Source organism: Oreochromis niloticus, linkage group LG20, assembly GCF_001858045.2.
Source record: "Oreochromis niloticus isolate F11D_XX linkage group LG20, O_niloticus_UMD_NMBU, whole genome shotgun sequence".
In the NCBI taxonomy this organism is placed as follows: domain Eukaryota; kingdom Metazoa; phylum Chordata; class Actinopteri; order Cichliformes; family Cichlidae; genus Oreochromis; species Oreochromis niloticus.
This window is the reverse complement of record NC_031984.2, coordinates 1,871,380-1,897,618: the sequence shown is the minus strand read 5'-3', so window position 1 is coordinate 1,897,618 and position 26,239 is coordinate 1,871,380. Positions and strand designations below refer to the sequence as shown.

At 40.7% G+C, this 26,239-nt stretch overlaps 2 long non-coding RNA genes across 8 annotated transcripts; both read left to right on the top strand.

Annotated features, from left to right (window-relative positions):
* The first annotated feature begins 407 nt into the window (after positions 1 to 407).
* LOC102076411 (uncharacterized) lies at positions 408 to 9,627 on the top strand. The gene is made up of 6 exons (XR_003215439.1): positions 408 to 579; positions 4,249 to 4,578; positions 5,376 to 5,501; positions 6,522 to 6,559; positions 8,249 to 8,368; positions 8,539 to 9,627. It is a non-coding gene; the product is annotated as an uncharacterized LOC102076411 (long non-coding RNA).
* A 5,128-nt stretch (positions 9,628 to 14,755) lies between these two features.
* On the top strand, positions 14,756 to 23,328 carry LOC102076308 (polymeric immunoglobulin receptor). Of its 7 annotated transcripts, XR_002057592.2 has the most exons (8): positions 14,756 to 14,943; positions 16,365 to 16,706; positions 17,700 to 18,008; positions 19,638 to 19,757; positions 19,971 to 20,111; positions 20,269 to 20,306; positions 21,257 to 21,364; positions 22,494 to 23,328. It is a non-coding gene; the product is annotated as a polymeric immunoglobulin receptor (long non-coding RNA). The 7 variants fall into 7 exon arrangements; XR_002057591.2 differs by lacking the exon at positions 22,494 to 23,328 and having other exon boundaries at positions 16,368 to 16,706; positions 21,257 to 21,582; XR_002057590.2 differs by lacking the exon at positions 22,494 to 23,328 and having other exon boundaries at positions 21,257 to 21,582.
* Positions 23,329 to 26,239: the final 2,911 nt, after the last annotated feature.

Genomic DNA, 26,239 nt, shown 5'->3' with positions numbered 1-26,239 from the left:
AACTCTGAGTCCATTTGCAGCTGCTCGGACAGTCTTTTGCCAACCACAATTCTGTCCCTTATGAGTTCGTCTTTGAGTGCTCCAAATGCACAATTTTCTGCAAGTTTGTGCACAGCAGTGATGAACGACTCTGTACTTTCCCCATCCTGTTGCCGTCTGGAGTTAAACTGTGCTCTTTCAAAAATTACGTTGTGTTTTCCTACATAATGTTTGTCAAATGCCTCTTTGACGGTTGCATATTTCTTTTTATCTGCATCGCACAGTGGTAAAACTGCCAAAACGTCATCAGCAGCATCTCCCATAGCGTACAGGAGTGCGTTAACTTGATACTCGTCTGATTTGTTATCAAGAGCGGTTGCAATGCGAAATCTTTCGAACCTTCTGATCCACTTTGGCCATTCGGCAGGATGAGAGAAGTCAAATGTTTCTGGGGGTGTTATTTGTACCGTAGTCGCCATCGTGACGTGTGGATCCCTGGCTTCCTCGCGTTCAGAATCCAAGCTTTCCGGTGCGCCGACCCCGTCTCCTCCTTCCGACATGTGAGGCTCGTACCTACAGAACATGCTGTAGGTATTACAGGTACTGCACTGCAGTGGTTTGTATCATATCTATCTAATAGACTCCAATTTGTACATGTAAATGGAGAGTCCTCTTCACACACTAAGGTCAATTATGGAGTTCCACAGGGTTCAGTGCTAGGACCAATTCTATTTACATTATACATGCTTCCCTTAGGCAGCATCATTAGAAGACATAGCATACATTTTCACTGCTATGCAGATGACACGCAGCTCTATCTATCCATGAAGCCAGGTAACACACACCAATTAGTTAAACTGCAGGAATGTCTTAAAGACATAAAGAGCTGGATGGCCGCTAACTTTCTGCTTCTTAATTCAGATCAAACTGAGGTTATTGTACTCGGCCCTGAAAATCTTAGAAATATGGTATCTAAGCAGATTCTTACTCTGGATGGCATTACCTTGGCCTCCAGTAATGCTGTGAGGAACCTTGGAGTCATTTTTGACCAGGACATGTCCTTCAATGCACATATTAAACAAATATGTAAGACTGCTTTCTTCCATTTGTGCAACATCTCTAAAATTAGAAATATCCTGTCTCAGAGTGATGCTGAAAAACTAGTTCATGCATTTATTACTTCCAGGCTGGAATACTGTAATTCTTTATTATCAGGATGTCCTAAAAACTCCCTGAAAAGCCTTCAGTTAATCCAAAATGCTGCAGCAAGAGTCCTGACAGGGACTAGAAAGAGAGAGCAGATTTCTCCTGTATTGGCTTCCCTTCATTGGCTCCCTGTTAAATCCAGAATTCAAAATCCTGCTCCTCACATACAAGGTCTTAAATAATCAGGCCCCATCTTATCTTAATGACCTTGTAGTACCATATCACCCTATTAGAGCACTTCGCTCTCACACTGCAGGCCTACTTGCTGTTCCTAGAGTATTTAAAAGTAGAATGGGAGGCAGAGCCTTCAGTTTTCAGGCCCCTCTTCTCTGGAACCAGCTTCCAGTTTGGATTCAGGAGACAGACACTATCTCTACTTTCAAGATTAGGCTTCACACTTTCCTTTTTGCTAAAGCATATAGTTAGGGCTGGACCAGGTGACCCTGAATCCTCCCTTAGTTATGCTGCAATAGACGTAGGCTGCCGGGGATTCCCATGATGCATTGAGTTTTTCCTTTCCAGTCACCTTTCTCACTCACGATGTGTTAATAGACCTCTCTGCATCGAATCATATCTGTTATTAATCTCTGTCTCTCTTCCACAGCATGTCTTTATCCTGTCTTCCTTCTCTCACCCCAACCGGTCGCAGCAGATGGCCCCGCCCCTCCCTGAGCCTGGTTCTGCCGGAGGTTTCTTCCTGTTAAAAGGGAGTTTTTCCTTCCCACTGTCGCCAAAGTGCTTGCTCATAGGGGGTCATATGATTGTTGGGTTTTTCTCTGTATTTATTATTATAGGATCTACTGTGCAATATAAAGCACTGTGAGGCGACTGTTGTTGTGATTTGGCGCTATATAAATAAAATTAAATTGAATTGAATTGAACTCCTGACTTAACAGACTGGTCATTTAAAATATTTTGTCACTTTAATTATAAAATATCGTATTTTAAATCTTTTTTACAAAATGTACAAAGTTCCCCTTCATTGTAGATACTAATATTGTAATAAAAACCTTATTAACAGTCCAGCTGTTTGGCACTTTAGATTATAGTTTGGTCACAGCTGATAAAATAGCTCCACCTCTCTCTGCTCACTGATGTTGGTGCGCTCTCATTTTTTGTTTGTTTTGTTCTTAAACTTGCAGCAGAGCCCGTTACAGCAGGTGGCGCTTGAGGCGGCTGCTGACATAGCCTTTGCCCAAGAGTCAGCTCTGCTCTCAGTGTGTCTGTGTGTGGATGTTGTGATCAGACTGCAGCTTCTTACAGGAAGTACAAACAGTAACTATTGATGGTTCATGTTTCCAACAGCTCTGCAGGATGGAAACACTGAAGTCACCAATGCTCAGATTCTTTCCTATGGAGTCATTGGAGGAAATGTTACAGTTCCTCTTGTTTTTCAATCATCTGGAACATGGAAGATGTTCTGCAGAGAAGATTGTGAAGGAGAAAACATTCTCATTAAAACAACTGATGTCAGAGCTCAAACAGGCAGATACAGCATTGAATATAAAAGAGAATCAACAGTTTATGTTTTATCTGTGAGCATCTCAAAGCTGACTGAGTCTGACTCTGGACAGTACAGCTGTGGTTTGGGTGGATCTTCATCATCAGCTTCATACGAACGGTTTGGAATCGTTGTTGCTGAAGGTGAGTTTCTGTTTCAGCTGTGGAAATGTTTAGTTTCTGTTTCTGAAGCAGAGTTTTCACTGACGGTTTAAAGAAGCTGAAGTTTGTTCTTCATAAAACTGTCAAATCTGGAAAATGATCTGACAGTTTGGACACTTTGGTAGTGCAATATTTTGAAGGAACACATCTGTCGTAAATAAGGATTTTTTTCTCATTGTGCTTAAAGCTGATAATTCAGTAATAAATAAGACTGTAATCTAATCTATTAAAATCTAATAATGTGCAGATTATGAGATTATGAAGCAGCATCAGTGGCTTCTGCAGTACAGATAGTAACTAGGGATGCAACGATACCAATTTTTTCAAACCGATCCGATACCGATACTTGGATCTGAGTACTTGCCGATACCGAGTACAAAAACCGATACTTCTGCCACACACAAGTTAAACTTAACTGGTAGTAAAGAAACGACCCCACACAACTCTTTAACACAAACGAAACATTTACTGAACGTAAGGGCAGAGACAGATACTGTACAACACATCCCTTTTTTAAACTCAAATGATATTCCAATTCCTTAATGAAATACACTGTATAAATGAAATAATTCCCTTTCAAATTATATTAAACAACCCAACTTATGTTATCACCTTTTGGTAAGTGACTCACTAATATACACTCCAAAACACGTTATATAAATCCACTAAACATACAATATTCACACATGGGCCCCACACACACTCACATTCACACTTGTTGCAGGCCTGTTTGCTGCTCACGCCGGACGATGGAGAAAAATCCTCTTCTCCCCAGTAAGAGCACAAAAGTCTGACTTACAGTTCCGTTGCTCGGTAGATCGCCGTTCACCAGTCCCACACTAAATCCACTCCCTGCGTACCCGATGCTGTCTCTGCTACAGCACGTTAGCCTGTCACTGTCCAGCTCTCCGACAGTCCATAGCGGCTGCCTCCGTGGCGCAGCCAAGCAGTCCGGGCTAGCCTTTAGCCTCGGCGATCGTAGCTGGAAACACAGTTTTCCACGGACGGTGGTGCCACCATTGAAACAAAAAGTCACTTCACCCACACTCTGTTGCGAAGCTCTCACACGGTTAGCTTTCTAGTCACACACTCTTTTGTGCTAGTTAACCTCAGTAAAACTAGCCGAGTCTCTCACTTTGGTTCAGCTAACCTCGTGCATCTCTCCATGCCGTTCTCTTCTGTGAACTGTGAACACCTTATGTGGCGTTCAAGTCCATGGGAATTATGAGTATCTACTCCCAAATTCCCATCCGGGCTACATTAGTATCGGTTCATGGTATCGGTTGACTTTTACGAGTACGAGTACGCACACATTTTACAGTATCGGCACCGATACCCGATACCAGTATCGGGATCGGTGCATCCCTAATAGTAACTATTGATTGTTTGTCTCTTTAACAGCACTGCTGGACGGAAACGATTCTGCTCAGCTGAAACACTTCGATAAAGAAACTGGAAGCTCTCTCACAGTCGGATGTTCCTTTAAACAACCTGGAAACAGAGCGTTGTTCTGCAGGGGAGAATGTGGAGGAAACAATACTCTTGTTCAAACAGATGATGTCAAAGCTCAAAGAGGCAAATACAACATTGGATATGCTTCACATACAGATCCAGGAGTTCTGTATGTGAGCATCACACAGCTGACCAAGTCTGACTCAGGACGGTACAGATGTTTACTGAGTGGATCTTCCAGCAGCTCATTCAGAGAGTTTGAGGTCACTGTCACAGATGGTGAGTTTTTACTGACATTAATCAAATGTTGTCAGAGTGGAGCTGTTCAGCTGTTCCTTATTTCCTGTCATATATCTCCTGTTCCAGTGGTGGATGTTCATATTAAACATGAGCAAAGTTTCTAATACTGAGCTGAGTGTATGTACAGTAATCCCTGTGAGCCAGCAGCTCACACTGCAGACTGCTCTGACTGTTAGACTGTTTCTCCCACTGAAAAACCTACATGCAGATGAACAGAATCAACCTTTTGGAGTTTTTCTACTTTGTACAATGTAAAATAAAGTGGATAACCCTCATGGGGAGCTCTTGCTGTGATCACAGAAGCCCCGTCTACCTGCTTTCAAATCTCCTGTTTTTGAGGATCATCCTCAAAGGAAGACGTGAAGATGAGAACTGATGAAGCTTGTTTCAGACAGAGAATGCTCTGAGGGGCTGATCCAACACACAAGGCTCAACTGTAAAAACACAAAGTTACTGTAGTACAGCCCAAGAATAAAAATATATTCAAGCTGTAATGAGCAGAATAGGTCCACTTTAATGTCTCTGGTAGCTAAATAATATTTTTATTGATCATTGCAGTTGTTAGTGTTTCAAGTATCTGTATATAAAAGATAAATAACACCTCTATTTAATTTATTACTTTGACAATCTTTGCAAAGAAAATTAAAATCAAGTTGTTCACATTTTTTCCTTTATTTTCTCGTCTGGGGTTTCTGTCTAGATTTTTATTTATTTTTATTTCTTTTGTTCACATATCCAACCACGCCTAAATTAAGCTCTCTGATCTTTTTCACCAGTCATCCCATCATTAACTGGACAGAACCAGTATGGGCTGTATGTGGGTCTGACTCTGACTGTCACCATCATCCTGGTCTCAGTGTCTGTGCTGATATTCTACAAGAAAAGATCCTCTAAACGAAAAGGTGAGACAACAGGAGCACGGGTGACATGTTCCATTTCTCACAGTAATGAACATTTTAGTTGTTGGCGTCTCTTTACAGTTAAATAAAGTTTTGGAAACACACATTTTTTGTATTTAGAGTATTTTCCCATAGAAGATTTGAAAATGCTGTGTGTTTCTGTCACGGTTAGCGCTGGCCAGCCGTGGGGATGTGGGGAAAGGAGGACCCAAATGCTGGACTCTGTGTGCTGAACAGTGCATTTATTTACAGTGCAGTAAATATTCACATAAATAATCCCCGTGGATTCCCCTGACTCCCATGTTGTGTCTTCCTCCTCAATAAGTCCTTGCCTCGTGCTCTCCGCCCCCATGTGTCTGCACTCCCCATGCTCGCTGCTCTCTGGCTTTCCACGCTCTTCCTGCAGGAAGCAATAGAGGCAGCTGTCAGGAGACTAAAATACTGCAGGAATACACTCGCTGGACTTGACACTAACAACACTAACGTGGAATCTCACGCAACAATCCTGCACCGGTGGGCGCTCCATCATTCTCTTAAGTAGCTCCCCCGACGAGCCTGATCAGCAGCAGGTGTGTGAGGTCCTAAGGTGTGGCCAGTGCCACCCCCCCCACACACACACAAACCCAGAAACCAGGAAGACGAGAGACAGCAACACCAAAAGTACACATGTCCATAACTGTCAGGGACCCTGGGTCTGACAGTTACTCGTTGAAGAACAGAGATACAAACTGAACACTAATTCTGTTAAGAATTCAGGTTAAGTTATAGAATTTAATAATCCCACACTGGCAGTACCAGCAGCAACTTCAAGCGTTTAAACAACCTGGGTTCTTGAAGTGTTTTCATTTTTGAGCTTTTCTGACACATATGTGGTTTGTCCTCTTAATGACTGTCCGAAATGCTGCTGTTCACTGTCTTTGTGAGCAGATGAACATTTCCAGACATCAGGATTTGTTTGCAGTGACCAGTTGCACCTGTCCTTTCACCTGTAATAGTTTAAACTCACCTTTGTGCTTTTTTCAGATGTTCCTGTGGAAACACAGTATGCTGATGTCACAGAGGTGAGTTTAAGGAACTTTTAATCTTTTAAACTGTTCAAGAGTCCAGTGAAGAAAACTCAAAACAAGAAAGGTTTTAACGTTAACATCACGAATTTCTTCACAAATAAAATTTTAACCATTAAAGAAAAAATTACCAATAATCATCCCACAGATGTAATATTATCTACAGCTACTTTTAGTACCATCGATGTTAAGTTAGACTCTTTTTCTCCAATTGATCTTTCTGAGTTAACTTCAATAATTACTTCCTCCAAACCATCAACGTGTCTTTTAGACCCCATTCCTACAAAACTGCTCAAAGAAGTCCTGCCATTAATTAATGCTTCAATCTTAAATATGATCAACCTCTCTCTAATAATCGGCTATGTACCACAGGCCTTCAAGCTGGCTGTAGTTAAACCTTTACTTAAAAAGCTATTTCTTGACCCTACTGTCCAAATTAATCATAGGCCAATCTCCAACCCTCCTTTACATCTACATGGTGTCTGTATATATAATGTATAATTATTTATCCAATTAATTATTTTTTTCTTCAAAAAAAAAAAAAAGATCTATGGGTGATATTCACTCAGTTTGAATATCATACTCGGGGTGTCTGGCCTGCAGTGGTTGTCAGAGGTGTGGGTTGGCCCTGTGTGTCGCCCTTGGTGTATGTATGAGGGGTGGTTTGCCATGTTAGGGGTGGATACCTTGGCAGTCATGCAGGGGGTTGTTTTTCTCTGTCGTGCATTGGCTCTTGGCTGTGGGTGGGGTGGAAGTGGCCCTGGATATGTGGAGCAGTTGGACATGGAGAGGAGCGAGAGCGGGCTGATCCTGCTGGTTCTTTCTGGCTTCGCTCTCTTCCCTTCTCTTTCACTTGATCTGCCCCCCCTGCGTAGTGCAGTCCTGGGGTCCTTCCTGCAGGCCCACTGCCCTATCGCTGTGCATGGCCCTCTGGTTTGGGGTGCGTGTCTCTCGCCTCCGGAGCTGATGGGGGTCTAGGGGTGTGGAGCCTGGGTGGGCGGCTTGTGTGACTGGTTGTAGTGCACCTTTGGTTTTGGGCCGCTGGTGGCTGGTGGTGGTGGTAGTGGGAGGCTCTGGACACTGGTGCAGACTTTCATCCATGTTTCTCACACAGCACACTGGTGTTCTCAGCTTCTTGGTCTTGGCTATTTTTGCAAGAAACTGGGTCTCATGAGTTCTCATCATCTCATCAACCCTCTTTGTTTTCTATGATGTTTGAATTCCTGTGATTCAGGTGATCTTGATGGGGGTCCAGCTGTTCTCTCAGGACAATTGTCCACACTGCCTGCTGTGATCAACACTAGTGTGTGAACCGTTGTTTGAATGTTTGGTTTCCGGGTTTCATCATGCTGCACTTTGCTGGTGTTTCAGGGCTTTCACACATATGCATGCACACACACACACACACACACACACACACACACACACACACACACACACACACACACACACACATTAGAAATATCCTGTCTCAGAGTGACACTGAAAAACTAGTTCATGCATTTATTACTTCCAGGCTGGACTACTGTAATTGTAATTCATTATTATCAGGATGTCCTAAAAACTCCCTGAAAGCCTTCAGCTGATCCAAAATGCTGCAGCAAGAGTCCTGACAGGGACTAGAAAGAGAGAGCATATTTCTCCTGTTTTGACTTCTGTTCTTTGGCTTCTTTTCTCTTTTTTCAGGCTACAGACAACTCAAACAAACCCACCCATAGTGCACTGAGTTTTCTTAACAAGGCCCGTGTCTCTCCCAAGAACGCCTCCTGTAGTAACACCGATGAAGTTGTCTCCTCCGTGTCTCGAGTACGTAGGATGCCAGAGATCATCTGCTGTCCTTAACTGCAGGTCATCTTCACTGTTGCTGCCACGACTCTCTAAATAGATTAAATGAAGCTGCTTTCAGCGTCTGTGTAAATGTTCTGGAAAAGATTCAGATTGTATAATTAATAATAAATATTTGTCTGTTTTTTTAGAAAGTGCACTTTAAGAACTTTACTCCAGTTTCTACATGTAAAGCCTCAAACTACCAGAACCTTAATGGAGCCACCAGAGACCTGGACCAAATCTACTCCACACTCACAAATCACTGACCAGACTCTCCAGATTCAGAGCTGAACATGAACATCAAAAAGACAATAAAAATCAAATAAAATTAATATTTCTATTCTGTGTTAAAGGCCAAGCCAAAAAAAGATGACCTCTAAAAAGATGACGCAGTGAGTCAGACTAGCGTCCAGTCATAAAGCTGGCCAAGCTAGTTTTTGCACATTTGTGAAGAATTCATGTAGCTGTCATATTAGCAGACATATTGGGGTTTGTTTTTCCTAGATGATCCCAGACTGTACAGGAATTTAAACAATGATCAGAAACATGAAATTAATGAGTCACCTTTCAAGGTAGCAAAACAAAATCATTTAAAAGTACAGAGAAGATTGTGGTGCTGAAACTTTCTGAAGTCCAATACATTTTATGGGTGGTTGATCTTCTGAAAAACTCCTTTTACTAAACATCAAGTAGGATTAGAAACAACTTTAGAACTTAATAACTTAAGTTACTTACTCAATAAAAAGACTCTCCCTACATCTACAGCTGTAGATGTCTAAGGGAGGAGTGTCGAGATTAAATGAATCAAACATAATGTTCAACCACTCACAAAGATCCAAGTCAATAACTGTACATCCTAATCAGCAAAACAAGCAGTTTTTTTGTAAAACAATAAACTGTCATTTACAAATACTCGCCTCCAGAGTCGGAACAGAAGTATGAAGGCTTGTGAATATGCTCTCCCATTTTCCTGGAATAATGTACAGGAGCCGACACTGTGAGGTTCCTCTGACGGAGTTTAACAGCAGGAACATGAATAAAGGAATTTCTTGTCTTTGTCAGTGTGACTGCTTTTGCTCTCGTTCTTGATATGTTATTGAATAGAATCTGGATGTTGTGTTCATTTGTTTGCGTGTTGCTGAATTTGTTTCTTCACTTGTGTTTTTATTTGTTGTCAAAGAGATTTTAATCTGAATGAGATGCTTTAGCAGGACAAATAAAGAATTGATGTTATCCAGGTAGTTTAGCCACAACATGATATTTATGATGATATAACAATGAAATCATATCTGTAGAACTGTATTATGCTTTATGTTACTAATCTGCCTGTTTCTAGATCACTAATATTTTCATGGGGAGCTTCCCTGTTGCTGTGATGGGACCGATCCTGCTGATCCTGGGTCTCAAATGTAAATGAGCTCTCCTCTCATTGGACGGCCACGTTAGTGTTCAAGTAGGACAAGACAAACAAAAAAACAAGAAAACACCCACTAATATTTCAGAAAATTTGGTGTTTTATTTTTTTTCATTTCAAATATTGTATAACAAGACAAAACTGCAAACTTCACATTTTTCTCTCACTCATAACTGAAATCTTTCACTGAGCTACCAAATAAACACATCGCTCCTCTCTTTCTGTCCAGACACGTGGCAGCACTCCTGCTGCAATTTTGTTCATATGTAACAAAATAAAAAAGTGTTCACATGAGTTTGTGACTCTCACTGAACTAAACTCAGCATGTTTGTGCTCTCTGCTCATATTAAAACATTTTTGGCTTTTTATAGAACTTATTTTAACATTTCACTCAAAAACGAACAAAAAAGTCACTTCGGGGGCCAAACTGTGTTATATTTCATCAGGTCAATATCTGGGCTGCCAGTGTTTGAGCTCCCTGCTCTGAGGGGAACTCAGAAACATTTTTTTCCCTCATAATCGTGTAAAAGGAACTTTGATGCTTCTGCTATTTTCATTTCATCTGAAACCCACACTGAGCTTCAACACCATGGGATTCCTTAACCACAGTGTTGTGTAAATTGTAGTTACACAAGAGAAACCAGCCTTCAGCTTCCATGTGCTGAAATGAGTCTGCATTTTTCTTCTGTCTTTCTTATAGTAAATATGTTATATTTACAGAATCCCAGGCATTAATAAAGTATCCTGATTCATTGAGCGGTGACGGTCTTATTCATAAAGTCTGAATTAAAACAGAATTTAATGATTTGTAAACGTCATAAACACATATTTTATTCATTATATCAAATAATTCTGTTTTATTTATTTTGTTCTGTATTTTTATTCAGAATAGAACATAGAAAACATATAAAATGTTTAAACTGAGAAAATGAACCATTTTAAGAAAACTGTGAGCTCATTTTGAATTTGATGGCAGACACAGGCCGTGTTCCTCGCTGAGCAGCGTCTCCTCTTCTTTGAACAAGATGGCAAGATGCTAACCCCAAGTTGCTCTCCGATGCATCCATCAGAGTGTGAATGTCACTAGAAAAACACTCGGTTTAGAGACAGTGCTTGTGAGATTGGGTGAATGTGGTATGTTGCATAGAGCGCTTTCTCCGGGAGAGTAGAAAGCGCTCTATGAGAATCAGTCCATTTACCATTTAGTCTGCTGCTCAGCAATGCTCGCTCTTCTTTGTTGTACATTACATCTTTAACACAGTGTCACTCATCGAGACTAGTCCAGGAACAGCTGGCTCATGTAGGCATGTCATAGGGCTTTGGAGCGTGATGTCACTGGAGGTGGGCCACGCCCCCTTCCGCCATGACAGTAGGCTAGACACAGGATACAGCTTCAGCTATGGTTCGTACGTGTTGTGTTATCAGTTGCAACGTTTGATCACACGATCGTGAAGGCAAGAAGCTGGATAATGGGCTCTCTTTTCATCGTTTTTCAACCTGGAGGCAACGTGAGGGATCCCATGTACCGATATTACTAAACAAAGACGTCAGGCTTGCATTGCAGCGGTGAGACGAGCGGATCGAGTTCTGTGCAATCCCCAGCTTTTTGTTGGTTTGGTCTCTGCATCTTCTTTCCGGTGAGTTCTAAATTAATTCATATCACTATTAAAATGCTTTTAGTGTTATTTTCAATGTGCTGAGGTCATAGATAATGAGATAAAACATGTTAATGTGTGATGCTGCAGAACCACGTCATGTCATCATGTCGACTGAGTAGCTTATGATTTAGCATTATTGCAGGCAAACCAGCATATGAAATGGATGTAACAAATCCAGACTGGGCACCAACACTGCTCATGGGCCTCTAAAAACATACTAAATTGCTCTCATTGTACACTAATCCGCACATAACTTCCAGATGTATCACACACCTGTCATGTGCACTAATTTTATCTTACAGGCTTTTATTATGCAGCTGCAGAGTCTGAAGGTTCTTATTAATAATAATAAGTATAATTCTTAAACTGGTTTGCTGTGTATGCGCTGACTCCACAGACAAAGGGCTGTATCGCGACCGATTGCGCCCAGACGCCAAGAGACGGTACTTTCAAAAAAATTGCGTGCATCGGTAATGTGGACCCGTATGAAATAAGGAAGTGGAGTGGAAACCCAGACGACCTACCGCCTTTGTCCTATCCCGATCTTTGCATACCTTGTCTGTGGAGTCAGCGCATACACAGCAAACCAGTTTAAGAATTATAAATCCCTGGAGGCCCACATCCAATTCACGAACGGCTGGGTGCAAGATTTGTCCATCTTTATGCCTCCACGCTGCGACAACTGTACGTTGTTGTTAAGACAAAGGTAAGTCGGTTTGAACATGATAACTTTCTAAACAACTTCCTTGTTACAGTTTTTGATTTGCACGTACAGCCAACCCATCTATATTAGCCTTGGTTCATTACAGACCTTTTATTAAAAGTGGTTTTTGTGTGTTTCAGGTACTGCACTCACAATGACTGAATGAAACTGCACTGTGACCTCGTTGTGTGGACACAGAGAGACCTTCTGTCATACGCATCTTCCCTGATGTGGATTTCTGGGACCCACGTTTAAAGCAAGCACAAGACTTCTTTCTTAAAGTGTGTCTTCCTGAACTTGTTGGGAAATACTTCTCCAAACAACGTGCTGCTCTAAATAGCCTGTAATGTTTCATTTTGTGGTTCAAGATTGATGCCAGCTGTGTGTTGCCATGTAAATAGTTTGCATTTCATTTTTATGTTCTTGCTAAGTACATGTGATAAGATCAAGAATAAAAAAAAAAAAAACATGTATACTATTCTTTTCTGTTTTATTGAAACTACTTCACACAAAGTACAATTATTTACAATGAACTACACATGCAACACAACAGCTTTATGAATACTCAACAAGAGCAAGTTTCATTTGGCGCTGGTTTGACAACCACACTGGGGCACATATTCACCAAAACACAGCAAACCTTAACAATCTTATCAAGCAGTGTTGTGTTTATCTCTGCTCTGCCCTGTTCATTGCACACACAATGCTTCGTCTGCCCTTTAGCTTCCGTGATGGTGTCCGATCGCCACTGTCCACATTTACAGGTGGTACCTCAACCTCCACTTGTCCAACACAACTGCTGTCCACAGCTATGACATTGTAATTTTGTTGTTGTTCTTCTGTCAGATCTTCATCGATTACTTCTGCACGGGGCACACCTTCAGACTCTGCAGCTGCATAAAAGCCTGTAAGATAAAATTAGTGCACATGACAGGTGTGTGATTCATCTGGAAGTTATGTGCGGATTAGTGTACAATGAGAGCAATTTAGTATGTTTTTAGAGGCCCATGAGCAGTGTTGGTGCCCAGTCTGGATTTGTTACATCCATTTCATATACTGGTTTGCCTGCAATAATGCTAAATCATAAGCTACTCAGTCGACATGATGACATGACGTGGTTCTGCAGCATCACACATTAGCATGTTTTATCTCATTATCTATGACCTCAGCACCTTGAAAATAACACTAAAAGCATTTTAATAGTGATATGAATTAATTTAGAACTCACCGGAAAGAAGATGCAGAGACCAAACCAACAAAAAGCTGGGGATTGCACAGAACTCGATCCGCTCGTCTCACCGCTGCAATGCAAGCCTGACGTCTTTGTTTAGTAATATCGGATACATGGGATCCCTCACGTTGCCTCCAGGTTGAAAAACGATGAAAAGAGAGCCCATTATCCAGCTTCTTGCCTTCACGATCGTGTGATCAAACGTTGCAACTGATAACACAACACGTATGAACCATAGCTGAAGCTGTATCCTGTGTCTAGCCTACTGTCATGGCGGAAAGGGGGCGTGGCCCACCTCCAGTGACGTCAACTCCAAAGCCCTATTGGTTGGCGATGACGTCGGGGAGCGCTTGATTTTGTTTTGCTCTGCAGTGTTATTGGTGGAGGGTTTAGTATCGTTCAGTCGTGCTCATTTAATCGTGGAAAGATAAATCACTGAGAATCAAATCTGATTAACTGTGCAGCCCTGACGAACACAACAAACACCTGAAAGCATGAAACCGTCTGCTAATACTTTACACACAGGCAGAGTGTGTGTGTGTGTGTGTGTGTGTGTGTGTGTGTGTGTGTTTACTGTTCATTTTTACTGTCAGTGTGTAGTTGGTTTTTGTGTAGTTGTTGCTGATTGTTTAAAAGCTGTAAGAATTTTTTTTTAAAGTCACAAAGTAACACAATGTGAATCTTACAGGTCAGAAAAATAACTGCAGAGAAAGACCTTACTGAGAAAAAAGAAGCTAATTTCACTCAAAGGCAACCAGCAGCTGCCAACAACCTTTAAGGTGGTATGGAATACCTCCTAAAACTCACACTCACTGTTGGCAAATTCATTATGAAATATGAAAAAAATGACTTATTCTGCAAAAAATAAACTCCAAAAAAACAATTCCACTGAGTTTTTACCGAATTTTGTCAGTGAGAACCTTTTACAACCTTTTATAACGCAGGATGCTCTGTGAAAACCAGGATTTACATTAGGCCTCGGGTCCTGCTGCTCAAACCGCTTTCTCATTTCTCAGTTTCAACATGGTTGATAGTTTTAATCACATCCTCATTTTGGGTCTTATTTCCTCCTATCAGCGATAAGCGATAAGCTGAGGGAGACACATGAGGAGAGAGGAGTCGAGCTGCTTCATAAAGTGCTTTGTTACACTGTACTCTGTATGTAATGATCTCAGATGTTGGATGATCATAACAGTGTCTATGGTTACTTTAATATTCAGGACTGTTAAATATAATTCACACCAGTGCAACAAGAACGTGTCGTATTTCTTTTGTTTGCACACAGAAAGTTTGATCACAGTTTAATGAGAATTCCTTCACACAGAGGACCCAAGGAAGCAGGAAACAAAGGAAGAAAAGAAAAAAGCGTGATGCAGAGGGGAGGAGTGTGGAGGTGTGTGCTGTGTGTTTGGAGGAGGGACTCCTTCAGTTAGAGAAGTGAGGCGTCACAAGTTCCTGGTTTCCAGTGAAGAAGAAGAGAGGCAGCAGTAAACCATCAGAGCCTCATCATGAAAGTCCATCACACTCTGATCTGCTTCTTCTTCCTTTGTGAGTACATTCACTTTTTCTTTCTGTCGCTCTCATTCTTCCAACATGTTTCTTTCTATTGTTAAACATGATGATCAGAGTCAGCTATGAGTCACTTTCATGGACGCTTCTTCATTTCTGACTCTGGTTGCAAACTGCTCAGACACAAACCTTCTGCTGCCAACAACCAAAAAACTTTTTCTTTCTTTTATTACAATCCTCAGAGTTTGTGTTAAGTTTGAGGTTTAATTCTTATTCAGTGTGTGAATTTGGATTTCTGTTTAGGTTTTTATTGTTATTCTACGGTTTGTTTTAATTATTGTTAGTTGTTTTTTTTTTTGGTTCAGCTTCATTCTAGTATTTTAGAGTATTTTCAGTTCTTGTTGAGTTATTTGACTTCTTGCCTGTGTTTAGATTTTTATTGACCTGTAGACTAAAGCTTAGCATCCCTGTTCCAGTTTGTTATTTTCGTCTTTGTTCAGGTCCAAATTTATTCTGCTTTCTTAAGTTGACAGCTAAAATATTTTAGTGGGAAACTTTGGTGAGAAAAACATTAGCCGGGCAGATGCCGACATCTCATGTGACTGTAACTGATCCCTGACAAAAAAATAAAAAACTAAAGTCGTATTTGTCAGCTACATGATGGTTTCTATGTGCTTGTCAGCAGGCACTCCTGCTTTTTAACTGGCCTGTTTTAAGATTGCCTTTAACCTTTAAGATTTAGGACTTTTTATTATAATCTTCCTCTGTTTCTCTTTCTTTCCTTTAATTTGATCGCCCTTAACGTCAGATTTTTCTATCATGTGTAGAGAAGTGTGGAGATTTACTACTGATATCATGCTATAAGTAAAACAAAGTGTTATGAGTAAATAAAGTAATGGTTTCATCTTATCAAAAAAAGTAGCTTCTAATTTTTTGACAGTAAAATTTCTTCCAATGCATTTTTCATTGCTAAGCATCCATCCCATAATACCAGTAATAGAGGAATAACAAAATTCAAGCTGCTGCGGTTTTAACCACAACTTCCTAGATGAGGGCTCACTCGACCACAGTGACGGACGAGGCTGAATGTGTGTGTGTGTGTGTGTGTGTGTGTGTGTGTGTGTGTGTGTGTGTGTGTAAAATGTTAAAGAAAAAGTGAAACTGCTGAGGCACTCTGTCAAAGGTTAAAGCAGTTAAACGAGCAAAACGGGCCAATGTGTATCGAGGCAAAGTCTTCATCAGGGTCATCTCTATACTTTCTATTTTCAGTAAATTGTTGAAATAAAACAAAAACATTTTTCTTAACTTTTGGTTCGTCTGTAAGATGATTCATCCTTAAAAAACTAAAAACTAAAACTTTGTTTCTTCACAACTTCTATGTCTGTGTGTGGATGCTGTGATCAGACTGCAGCTTCTTACAGGAAGTACAAACAGTAACTATTGATGGTTCATGTTTCCAACAGCTCTGCAGGATGGAAACCCTGAAGTCACCAATGCTCAGATTCTTTCCTACGGAGTCATTGGAGGAAATGTTACAGTTCCTCTTGTTTTTCAATCATCTGGAACATGGAAGATGTTCTGCAGAGAAGATTGTGAAGGAGAAAACATTCTCATTAAAACAACTGATGTCAGAGCTCAAACAGGCAGATACAGCATTGAATATAAAAGAGAATCAACAGTTTATGTTTTATCTGTGAGCATCTCAAAGCTGACTGAGTCTGACTCTGGACAGTACAGCTGTGGTTTGGGTGGATCTTCATCATCAGCTTCATACGAACGGTTTGGAGTCTTTGTTGCTGAAGGTGAGTTTCTGTTTCAGCTGTGGAAATGTTTAGTTTCTGTTGGGTTTATCTAGGCACAAACCCCGCTGGAACACAAGACCAACAAACTGCACGACAAAACAGAACAAGACAGAGCTCTTTGTCTTTGTGGCTCGCGAGGGAAGTCAGTCAAAGTTGAGGAAAAGATTCCTTCACCTGAACTCAACCAACTTCGACTGATTCCTCTGCTACAGCCCTTTTTATTATCGGCAAGCAATCATTCGTAAATATGCAATTACAATTACACGTGGCATCCTTAAGCAGGCATCTCTGAACAACATCAGTGTCTGTATTCTGTGTGTGTGTGTGTGTGTCTGTGTTTCCAGCTATACCATACATAGACACACGACCTTTCAATGAACTTAAACTGTATGCAGACAAGCAGAAGTAAATGTCTTGCTAAACGATAAGAACAGGAACTTGCAACAGGTCACGTCTCAGTCGAACATTTAAAGGTGTGAAGTCTTACACTTTGAGATAACGAACAAGACAGTCGGGTCTCTACAGCTTTAATGGAAATTATAACGTCAAGGCTGCTTCTTCTCATCTCATGGTACACAAGTGCACACAGAATCTTCTCAGACCTCATAAGGATATGATTTTTATCAGCATACAAATGATTAAATATTTCTAAGCATAAATGAGAATCTTAAATTATTAATTCTGACAGTTTTAGTTTCTGAAGAAAAGTTTGAGTTTTCACTGGCATCCGCTGAGGGTTTAAAAAAGTTGAAGTTTGTTCTTCATAAAACTGTCAAATCTGCAAAACAATCTGACAATTTGGACACTTTGGTAGTGCAATATTTAAGGATTGTTTTTCTCATTGTTTATTGTGCTGACTATTCAGTAATGAATAATAAAGCCTATAATGTAATCCAATAAAATCTAATAATGTGCAGATTATGAGATTATGAAGCAGCATCAGTGGCTTCTGCAGCACAGATAGTAAGTGTTGATTGTTTTTCTCTTTAACAGCACTGCTGGATGGAAACGATGATCCTGCTCAGCTGAAACGCTTCAATAAAGAAACTGGAAGCTCTCTCACAGTCGCATGTTACTTTAAACAGCCTGGAAACAGAAAGATGTTCTGCAGAGGAGGATGTGGAGGAGACAACATTCTTGTTGAAACCCGTAAAGTCAAAGCTCAGAGAGACAGATACAACATTAGATATGGTTCAGGAGTTCTGTATGTGAGCATCACACAGCTGACCAAGTCTGACTCAGGACGGTACAGATGTTACCTGAGTGGTTCATTCAGAGAGTTTGAGGTCACTGTCACAGACTGTGAGTTTTTACTGACATTAATCAAATGTTGTCAGAGTGGAGCTGTTCAGCTGTTCCTTATTTCCTGTCATATATCTCCTGTTCCAGTGGTGGATGTTCATATTAAACATGAGCAAAGCTTCTAATACTGAGCTGAGTGTATGTACAGTAATCCCTGTGAGCCAACAGCTCAGACTGCAGACTGCTCTCAGCACTCCGTTTCTAAGTTTGTCTTCTTATTCATTTCTTTTACTTCTTGATCTTTATGATATCAGTATCTGGAGTTATGGTTACACACTGTACTGCATAGACAAAAGGTTTTGGCCACACCCCTCAATCACAGTTTCAAAATGCTGTTGTGGATGAATAGGCAAAGATTTCCACAGCCACACTCTGAAATCCTTCATTGAAATGTGGAAGCTGTTAAAGCTGCAAAGAGAGGATTGATTTAAAATGTGATGGCATAAAAGCTGTGGGTGTAACATGTTGGTGACACGATACATCAGTGTATGTAGTGTGTGCTCAATTCAGACAAATAGGTTTGAGCACAGAAACCTTATCTGCTGTCCAAACACTCTGTTAGTGAGAGGCAGCCAATCAGGATTTAGTTTTCTTAAAGGAAAGGAGCTGAATGAGCTGCTTTTGGACAGAGGGTGAAGAGGCTACACCAACTAATTATCATTTTTATTTTAATACTCTTTGCAAAGAAAATCAAAATAGTTTAGTCACAGTGTTTATTTGTTTTTACATTTAATCAGAATCAGCATACTTTATTAATCCCTATGGAAATTGTGTGGGTTATGGTTGCTCCAGGACAATAACATTAATAGACACAAAAACAAAACAAAAACAGACTAGACTATGAGCAATAGAATATGTTAAGATATAAGCAATAGCACAATATATGCAATAATAATGGTAAATGGCCTGTATTTGTATAGCGCTTCACTTAGTCCCTAAGGACCCCAAAGTGCTTTGCACGTTCAGTCATCCACACATTCACACATTGGTGATGGCAGCTACATTGTAGCCACAGCTGCCCTGGGGCGCACTGACAGAGGCGAGGCTGCTGAACACTGGCGCCACCGGGTCCTCTGACCACCACCATTTATTAATAAGTGACTTTTATGTATATATATGTCCGTATATATTGTGCTATTCTTAGTTAGTGTATTGTCTGTCTCTGTTAATGTTTGTTTATAATGGAGCACTGTAATGAAAAATAATTTCCCCTAGGGATCAATAAAGTATTCTGATTCTGAGACTGTCGGAGTCGGGGCTCCAACCAGCAACCTTCCGATTACAAGACAAACTGTCAACCTTTGAGCCACGATCGCCCCGTGGCAATAATACATATCCAGAGGTGACAGATGTGGTTATAAATAAATATCAAAAAAATAGACAGCAACGTTAACGAGTAAGAGTGTGTGCAAAAGGATGTAACTATTACAATGTTTACAGTGTGTTAGATGGAGGAGTTGCACAGAGAATGACTTCCTGTGTCGTTCAGTGGTGCTCTTTGGTAATCTCAAAAAGAATCTCTTTTAGATTCTCCCTTCATAAGTTGAGTCTTGATTTGCTGTTTCTTTGCTTTTTGTTGGTCACAGTTCCAACAACACAAATCTAACTCGACTCTCTGACCTTTTTCAGCGGTCGTCTCAACAACAGCACAAAGTTTCACCTCCATTTCCAGAAGCTTCACACCTTCACCAGCTTCCACTGGAACCACAGAGCAGTCTGGACAGAGTCAGTCTGAGAGAACATCTACAGGTACATCCACCCACTGTGTGTGAGAGATAAAATATTACAGACTGGTAAAACTTTCCTACACAGCAGCCAATTAGAATGGTCACTTAATTATCTTATCACCCTTGTGTTAGATGATGCCAGCCAATCAGGTATCTTGATCTCAAACAATCTCAGTTTTCAAAGTACATGACACATCCTTATCCATATGTGTGTATGCTGTCTACGTGTCCTCAGGAGGTGTCAGCGGGACACAAACATCTTCCCAAACTGCTGCAGATGTTCTCCTGTCTGTGGGCCTGACTCTGGCTGTCACCATCATCATCATTTCAGTGGCTGTGCTGATTTCCTGCAAGAAAAGATCTTCTAAAGTAAAGAGTGAGGAAACAGGAAACACACACACAGAGCTACAATGATGACATTTCCCACAGCTAACAGTGAAAGAAATGTTTTATTTGTTGGTTTATTGCTGAATGTTAATACAATTCTTAAAAAAAAAAAAATCTAACAGTTTACACTCTGTGGTATTTTTCAGACCCTTTTGTTGAAATATTACATACTGCGATCACAGATGTAAGTGTGAAGCTCTTCTACTCACATCATTACATAAACCTCCACCACCCTCTGCACCCAGAACCTATGCTGTCAGGGGTCATGTGCCTGCCTGATCTGAACTTGATTGGGCCTCTGTGTTAATCACAGCTTGTCCATAACAAACACCATGTTTGAGCATAAGGCTGTTCGTGAGTGGACATTTGGCCAGGACATGCCAACTCAGGTGAATGTTGTAGTTGTTTCAGATCTGTGGCATCTGACAGAGACTCTAATCAGTCACATCGTCTTTTTCTCCAGAAGAATGTTAAGAGCTTTCTGAGGGACGTTAGAGACACTGAGCTGACAGGTACCGGCAGGCCAAGCAAAGTGCAGCTCCTGCTGTAACCACAGCAACAGCTCAGGTGTGGGAAGAGTTCCACTCACACTGTGTACAATGAAGATGCTGACTTCAGCTGAGGCCTCAGTCAGGTGATGGTAGGATCATGGTGGGTCTGTCACCAAATCTATTGTTAAGTTTCACCGGATGGATGGAAACAAAAATCTAATTAGATTTTTAAATGATTCTAAATTAGTCTAACTCTCACTCCACTTTGCAAAGTCCAGCTCTCTACATCGGATTGGCTGTAGTTGTGACAGTGAACATTAAACAGAAATCTGAGTGTCAGAGCCGATCAGAGTCAGAGCACTAGTGCATCTTTAATGAATACACTGCCTGTGAGTGAAGCTACGACACAGAAAGCTGAACACAGACACAAAGAACCATAAATGACAACGAAACACAGCAAAGTGGCTCCATTGTTTTTAATTACAGACACTTTCCTTCCTGTAAGGCCTTTGTGACTGAGGCCTTACTCGCCTGCGTGGACTCTTTACTCGTCTATTCTTTGACCCGGTTTGTGTTGATGAGCAGAAATATTAATGAAAATGTGACAGCTGATGATCAGTTGTGCCTCTGTTTTCTTTTTCAGGATGAAGACAACTCCAGGACTGTGATGAATGTTTCCGACAAGGCCTTCGGCTTTCTGAACAGCGCCCCCTATAGTCACACCAATGAAGTCATCTACTCTGTACCTCGGGTACATGTGAGCGCCGATAGCAGAGAAGTCATAATAATCAGATCTCACCGTGTTGGTGTTCGTACAACATATTAACTTAACTTACTGTGAAGTCGTAGCTTTAACCATGCATACAACTCTATTTAAAGAAATAAATAGAAAGTCTCTGTCAAGTGTTCTGTCTGTGAGGTGCCCACACTTGAAAAAGACCAGACTTTGAATTTCACTCAATTTTTAAACATTTTTAAAGTATACATTTTAAAGCTTGCAAATATTTTAATACAGACTTTAACCAAGGATTTGGGGTAGCTTTTAGTATTAATTAACATAAATGTGAGAAACACTACCTACCTACATAAACAATTTATTCAAACTTAAACATTCATTTTAATATCAATATAATTTTTTAAACTTAAATGCAGTAACTATTTCCCAAAGCATAAATACATTTCCACAGTTCCCAAACATATAAGCAGCAAATATGAGTCCAAGAGCTTACCGATAGCCCATCTAGCTCAAAGTCTTCCTCACAGTGGAAGGTGGATTGTGCTTTGTTTGCTGTCCTCTCAGTATGTCGCACTCAGGTCAAATGACTGCTGCATGCATTTTAAGGTCTACTAGGCACGCCAGCCCTTGATTGCTCTAATTCAGCTCACCTGGCGGAGCGGCGCGCACCAGGCCGCGCTTAGTTGTAGATTGCACACAAGGTCTAATTAGCGGCCACGCGCAAGCAGCAGCACAGAGCAGGTAGTGGGCAGGAGGAGGAAGAGAAGAGTAACAGCCACACCTACTAGGTCAGCGCGACAGTCTCCTCTCCTTCCATTCACAGTAGAAATTACAGCCTTAATCCCAACAATGACTGGACATTATTATTATTCTATTAGTGCTTTTTACTCCTGATCTGAACATTGTGGCTCCATCATGTAGTGGGTTACACATTTGGCTTGCAGGTGATTCCAGGCAGATAAATCTCAGGAAGGGCAACTGGTGGAAAAAAAAAAAGTAGCTTCAGTCAGCGGCATGAATAGAACAGTTTATGTACCTGAGCAGGTAACAGACGCAAAGGCTGATGGTGAGGAAGGGTTATAAGGATGTGATGTTTCTGAAAGATGTACTCCTTCAGTGGAGAACTCTTTTCTCTTTTTTCCAGGAAGCCCACTATGAGAACTGGACTCCAACTTGTGCAATGTAAAGACTCAACCTACCAGAACATGGATCCAATCAGCAGAGACTTGGACCAAACCTGCGCTGCACTCATATCACAGGAGACTCTCTGGATTTGATCATTTTCCAGCCTCAGACTGAAGTTTGTTCACAGATGCTGAAAACTGAGAATCGATAAACTACATAATCCTTTCAAAATTACGAACACTGAATTGCGTAATTTCTATCATAATGAATTTGCTTCTTTATGTAAATTTAATAATGATCAAAACCAATCACAGCACAGAAACAGCTCTTACTAAAGACATCAGTGACCTGAAGATCCACAGTGACCCACAGAGAGTCTCAGTTTTAGAGCTTCTCACTGCTGCCTTCAACATTGTTGATGAAACGCTAATTCAAAGACTTTGTGATTCGGACGGTTTAACATGTCAGGTCCTCGACTGACTCTCATCATATCAAAAGTTTAGAAGTTTTTATGTTTGATCCGGTAAATTCCATCAGGGGTTGGATCTGCCTGATGCGTCCTCCTGTTAGAATAGAGTTGTTCTTACAACATACCTTACTATAAAAAACTGCTGTTATTTGTGCCATATTAATAAAATTTAAAAGAACAATTGAAATAAATGAAGGAAAACATGTCAGAGCCGTTCATATTTATGCCATGTGTCTGTTTCTTGTTTAGAGTTTGTTTGTCTTTTTCTGTGTTATTCTGGCATCTCTTGTATAGGCGAGTTCAGACCTTTTTGGGGGAGGACCAAGCACCCCCAAATCTCACCAAGGCACCTTTAAAAATAACTATATTATTATTATTAGCAGAATTATTTTCTGAAATTATCTTCAAATATTACATATAACTTTTCTACTGACAACAGTACAGGACAGAACAAAGAACAGGTTTATGTCCAGTGTTGTTGATGTCACAGCGTCTCACACAGAGGCTGTTTGTCATTAATAGTCTCAGTAAGAATGCAGGGACATCACTGGGACTTATAAAGTGTCTGCTTATTTATATTTGTTCTCTAAATAGCATCAACAACATTGTAACCTTCTGATCCACGAGTCTGCTGGGACATCATGAGCTTCCAGCTGAGGAGCTGATGTACTTTATTATTTTATTCTGGTCGAACTGGGCTTCAGTGTTTGTTTACAGCACAGCTGCAGATCCAAGTGACAGCAAGTCAAAATGATGTTACCTGTCTTTCCAACAGCCTGTATTCAGTTTGATTATTGATATAAACTGATATGGATCAGTATATATCCTTGTTTTACTGCAACATTGAACTTTTGGATTAAACTTCCAGTAAGGCTGCTCACGCTCAGGGAAGCATTTCCTTTTCAGGGAACTGTCACAATGGCCACGGGCCGATAGCTAAATTGGACTCAATTGCAGAAAACCACAAACAGAGACGGCTCAAACGTTTTGCCGTGTTTATTATTAAGTCAACAGGTGAATTCGTGACAAGGTGTTGCTAATGATGTAGCCGTGGGTCAGTGGGGGTGAACGGGGATTTAGCAGGTTGCGGCGGGGACTGAGCAGGTGCGTCTGGGAAGAAAAGAGAACAGGGTTAAGAAGGCGGCAGGTGCAGGGTATTCTAGCGGAGGTGGAAATGGCTGATAGCGCTTAACCTTGGTTTCCTGTGCTTCAGATTTCCTGGACCTCCTTTGCCATCACCTTCAACTAGTGATGGGTCCAGCCAGGGCTGGACTGGGACGGGACCGAAAAATAAATAAATAAATAAATAAATAAATAATCGGCCCAGGCATTTTGACTAGAGACCGGCCCACCAGTTATTATAGGAAAAGCCATAAGTGCTATGATGTTACTGATGTTGAACTTTATTTTGTTCATAAGATTAATTATTAGAGTTGCCAACCGTCCCGTAAAAAACAGAATCATCTGGTATTCAGAGAAAATATTACGCGTTTCGTACTGAGGTGAAAAGGAACACAGTTTGTCCCGGACTTCAGCTACAATGAAAAAGACACAAAGCTGGAGTTATTCTGTCGTTACGCTGCAGCTGCCTCTTCTTCTCTCAGTTTCTACTTCAATCATGAAACTGATCAATGATCAGCTGATCGGCTTTTCTCTCTTGTTTATTTATCGCCCACTTTGCGCCAGAAAGAGGAAACCAGCGGATGTCGCGCTAAACAACAGCAGCACGTTTAAGCTTGATCAGCTGTTGTTAGAATTTATTTAATATCACTTTCTAGTATCAGCTGATGTTTGCTGGAGCCACAGCTGTAAAGCTGCTGGTCATGATGTCGGTTTGGATATGTGGTGAGAGGGAAACATGAAGATGAAACCAGGAGATGTCCTTACTGAATCATCAGAGCTGAACAGGTGATGGAGAAACAGGTTTACCTTTTAGGTGACATGAATGACTTAAAGTTATGAGCTGTTTCTGAGAGACAAATAACACCAGGATCCTTTTCTAGTAGCTGACAGCTGGTAACTGTGCAGGGGCGGGTCTAGCAAAGTGTTGCCAGGGGGCCAGGTAGGGCATTAACAGGGAAAGGGGGGCACAAGGAAATACTTTTCTTTATTATTCTCATTTAAAATGTCTCGCTTTTAAAAAAATAATTATCTGAGTCTTACAACAAACAATTGATAGATTGATACATATATACCATCAGAACAGTGTACATCACTGTCACAACAGTGTTTATTTTCATTCAAAGGCTTTATGATTTTTCCTATAATGGTGGGCCGGTCTCTAGTCAAAATGCCCGGGACGATTTTTTGTAAACAGTACATCTGTCACCATCTTACAATGCTGTGATTGCAGCCATTCCCCAACTCTCTGTGAATGGTACTCATGGCCATTGATCAGTGTTCTTTGATCAGTGGGTTTTGATCAGTGATTGTTGATCAATGGTCATGGGAATTTGCATAATTATGATTAAGGAACTGACCTCACAGCCCATTGTTCCTTCAGTGGGCTGGTTTCAGTCATTATGCAAATGTACTGTTTATAAGGTTTGGGGAAACCTGCAGTCAGCTGAGACTGAAGAAGTCACTTGGATGAGTGACGAAACGTTTCTCCCACAAAACGCTACATCCAGATGAACAGATTCAACTTTTGGAGATAATCTGTGAATGACTTTAAACTGGATTAATTTATATCTGGCGTTTATTGAGCCTTTCTGAATGTTGGACAAACAATTTGACCATTGGTCCTCAGACAGAGGAACACCGAGGTCTTCAGCCCATGTATTCTTAATTCGATCAGAATCAACTGGGATTGTAAAGCACTTGACAAACTGAGATATCAGATGTTTAAAATCTGCTTTCCAAATTATATCAAAGTAAGTATGACTTAGTGGCTTCGGTGGAAAGTCTAAAAAGTTTCGTTGAACAAAATTCCTTATTTTAAGATAACGAAAAAAATGTGATTGAGGTAACTGAAACTTTTGTTGAAGTTGAAGGAAAGACACAAATTTGTCATCTATATATAAGTCCTCAATGCATTTCAGTCCCTTTCCCCCCCATTCTAAAAACACACTATCCATTTTACCTGGTTTAAACAAGTAGTTATGTATTATTGGCATTCTAACTGAAAAGTCGGGTAGTTCAAGAGATTTCCTAATTTGACTTAATATCTTTAAGGACTGTTTAACAACAAGATTACGACTGATCGAATTATTAGAAGAACCCGTGTTAGAAAACAATAAGACCGGTAATGAGGCTTCAGATACTGTTGCTGCCTCTACCTGGAGCCAGATCGGAAG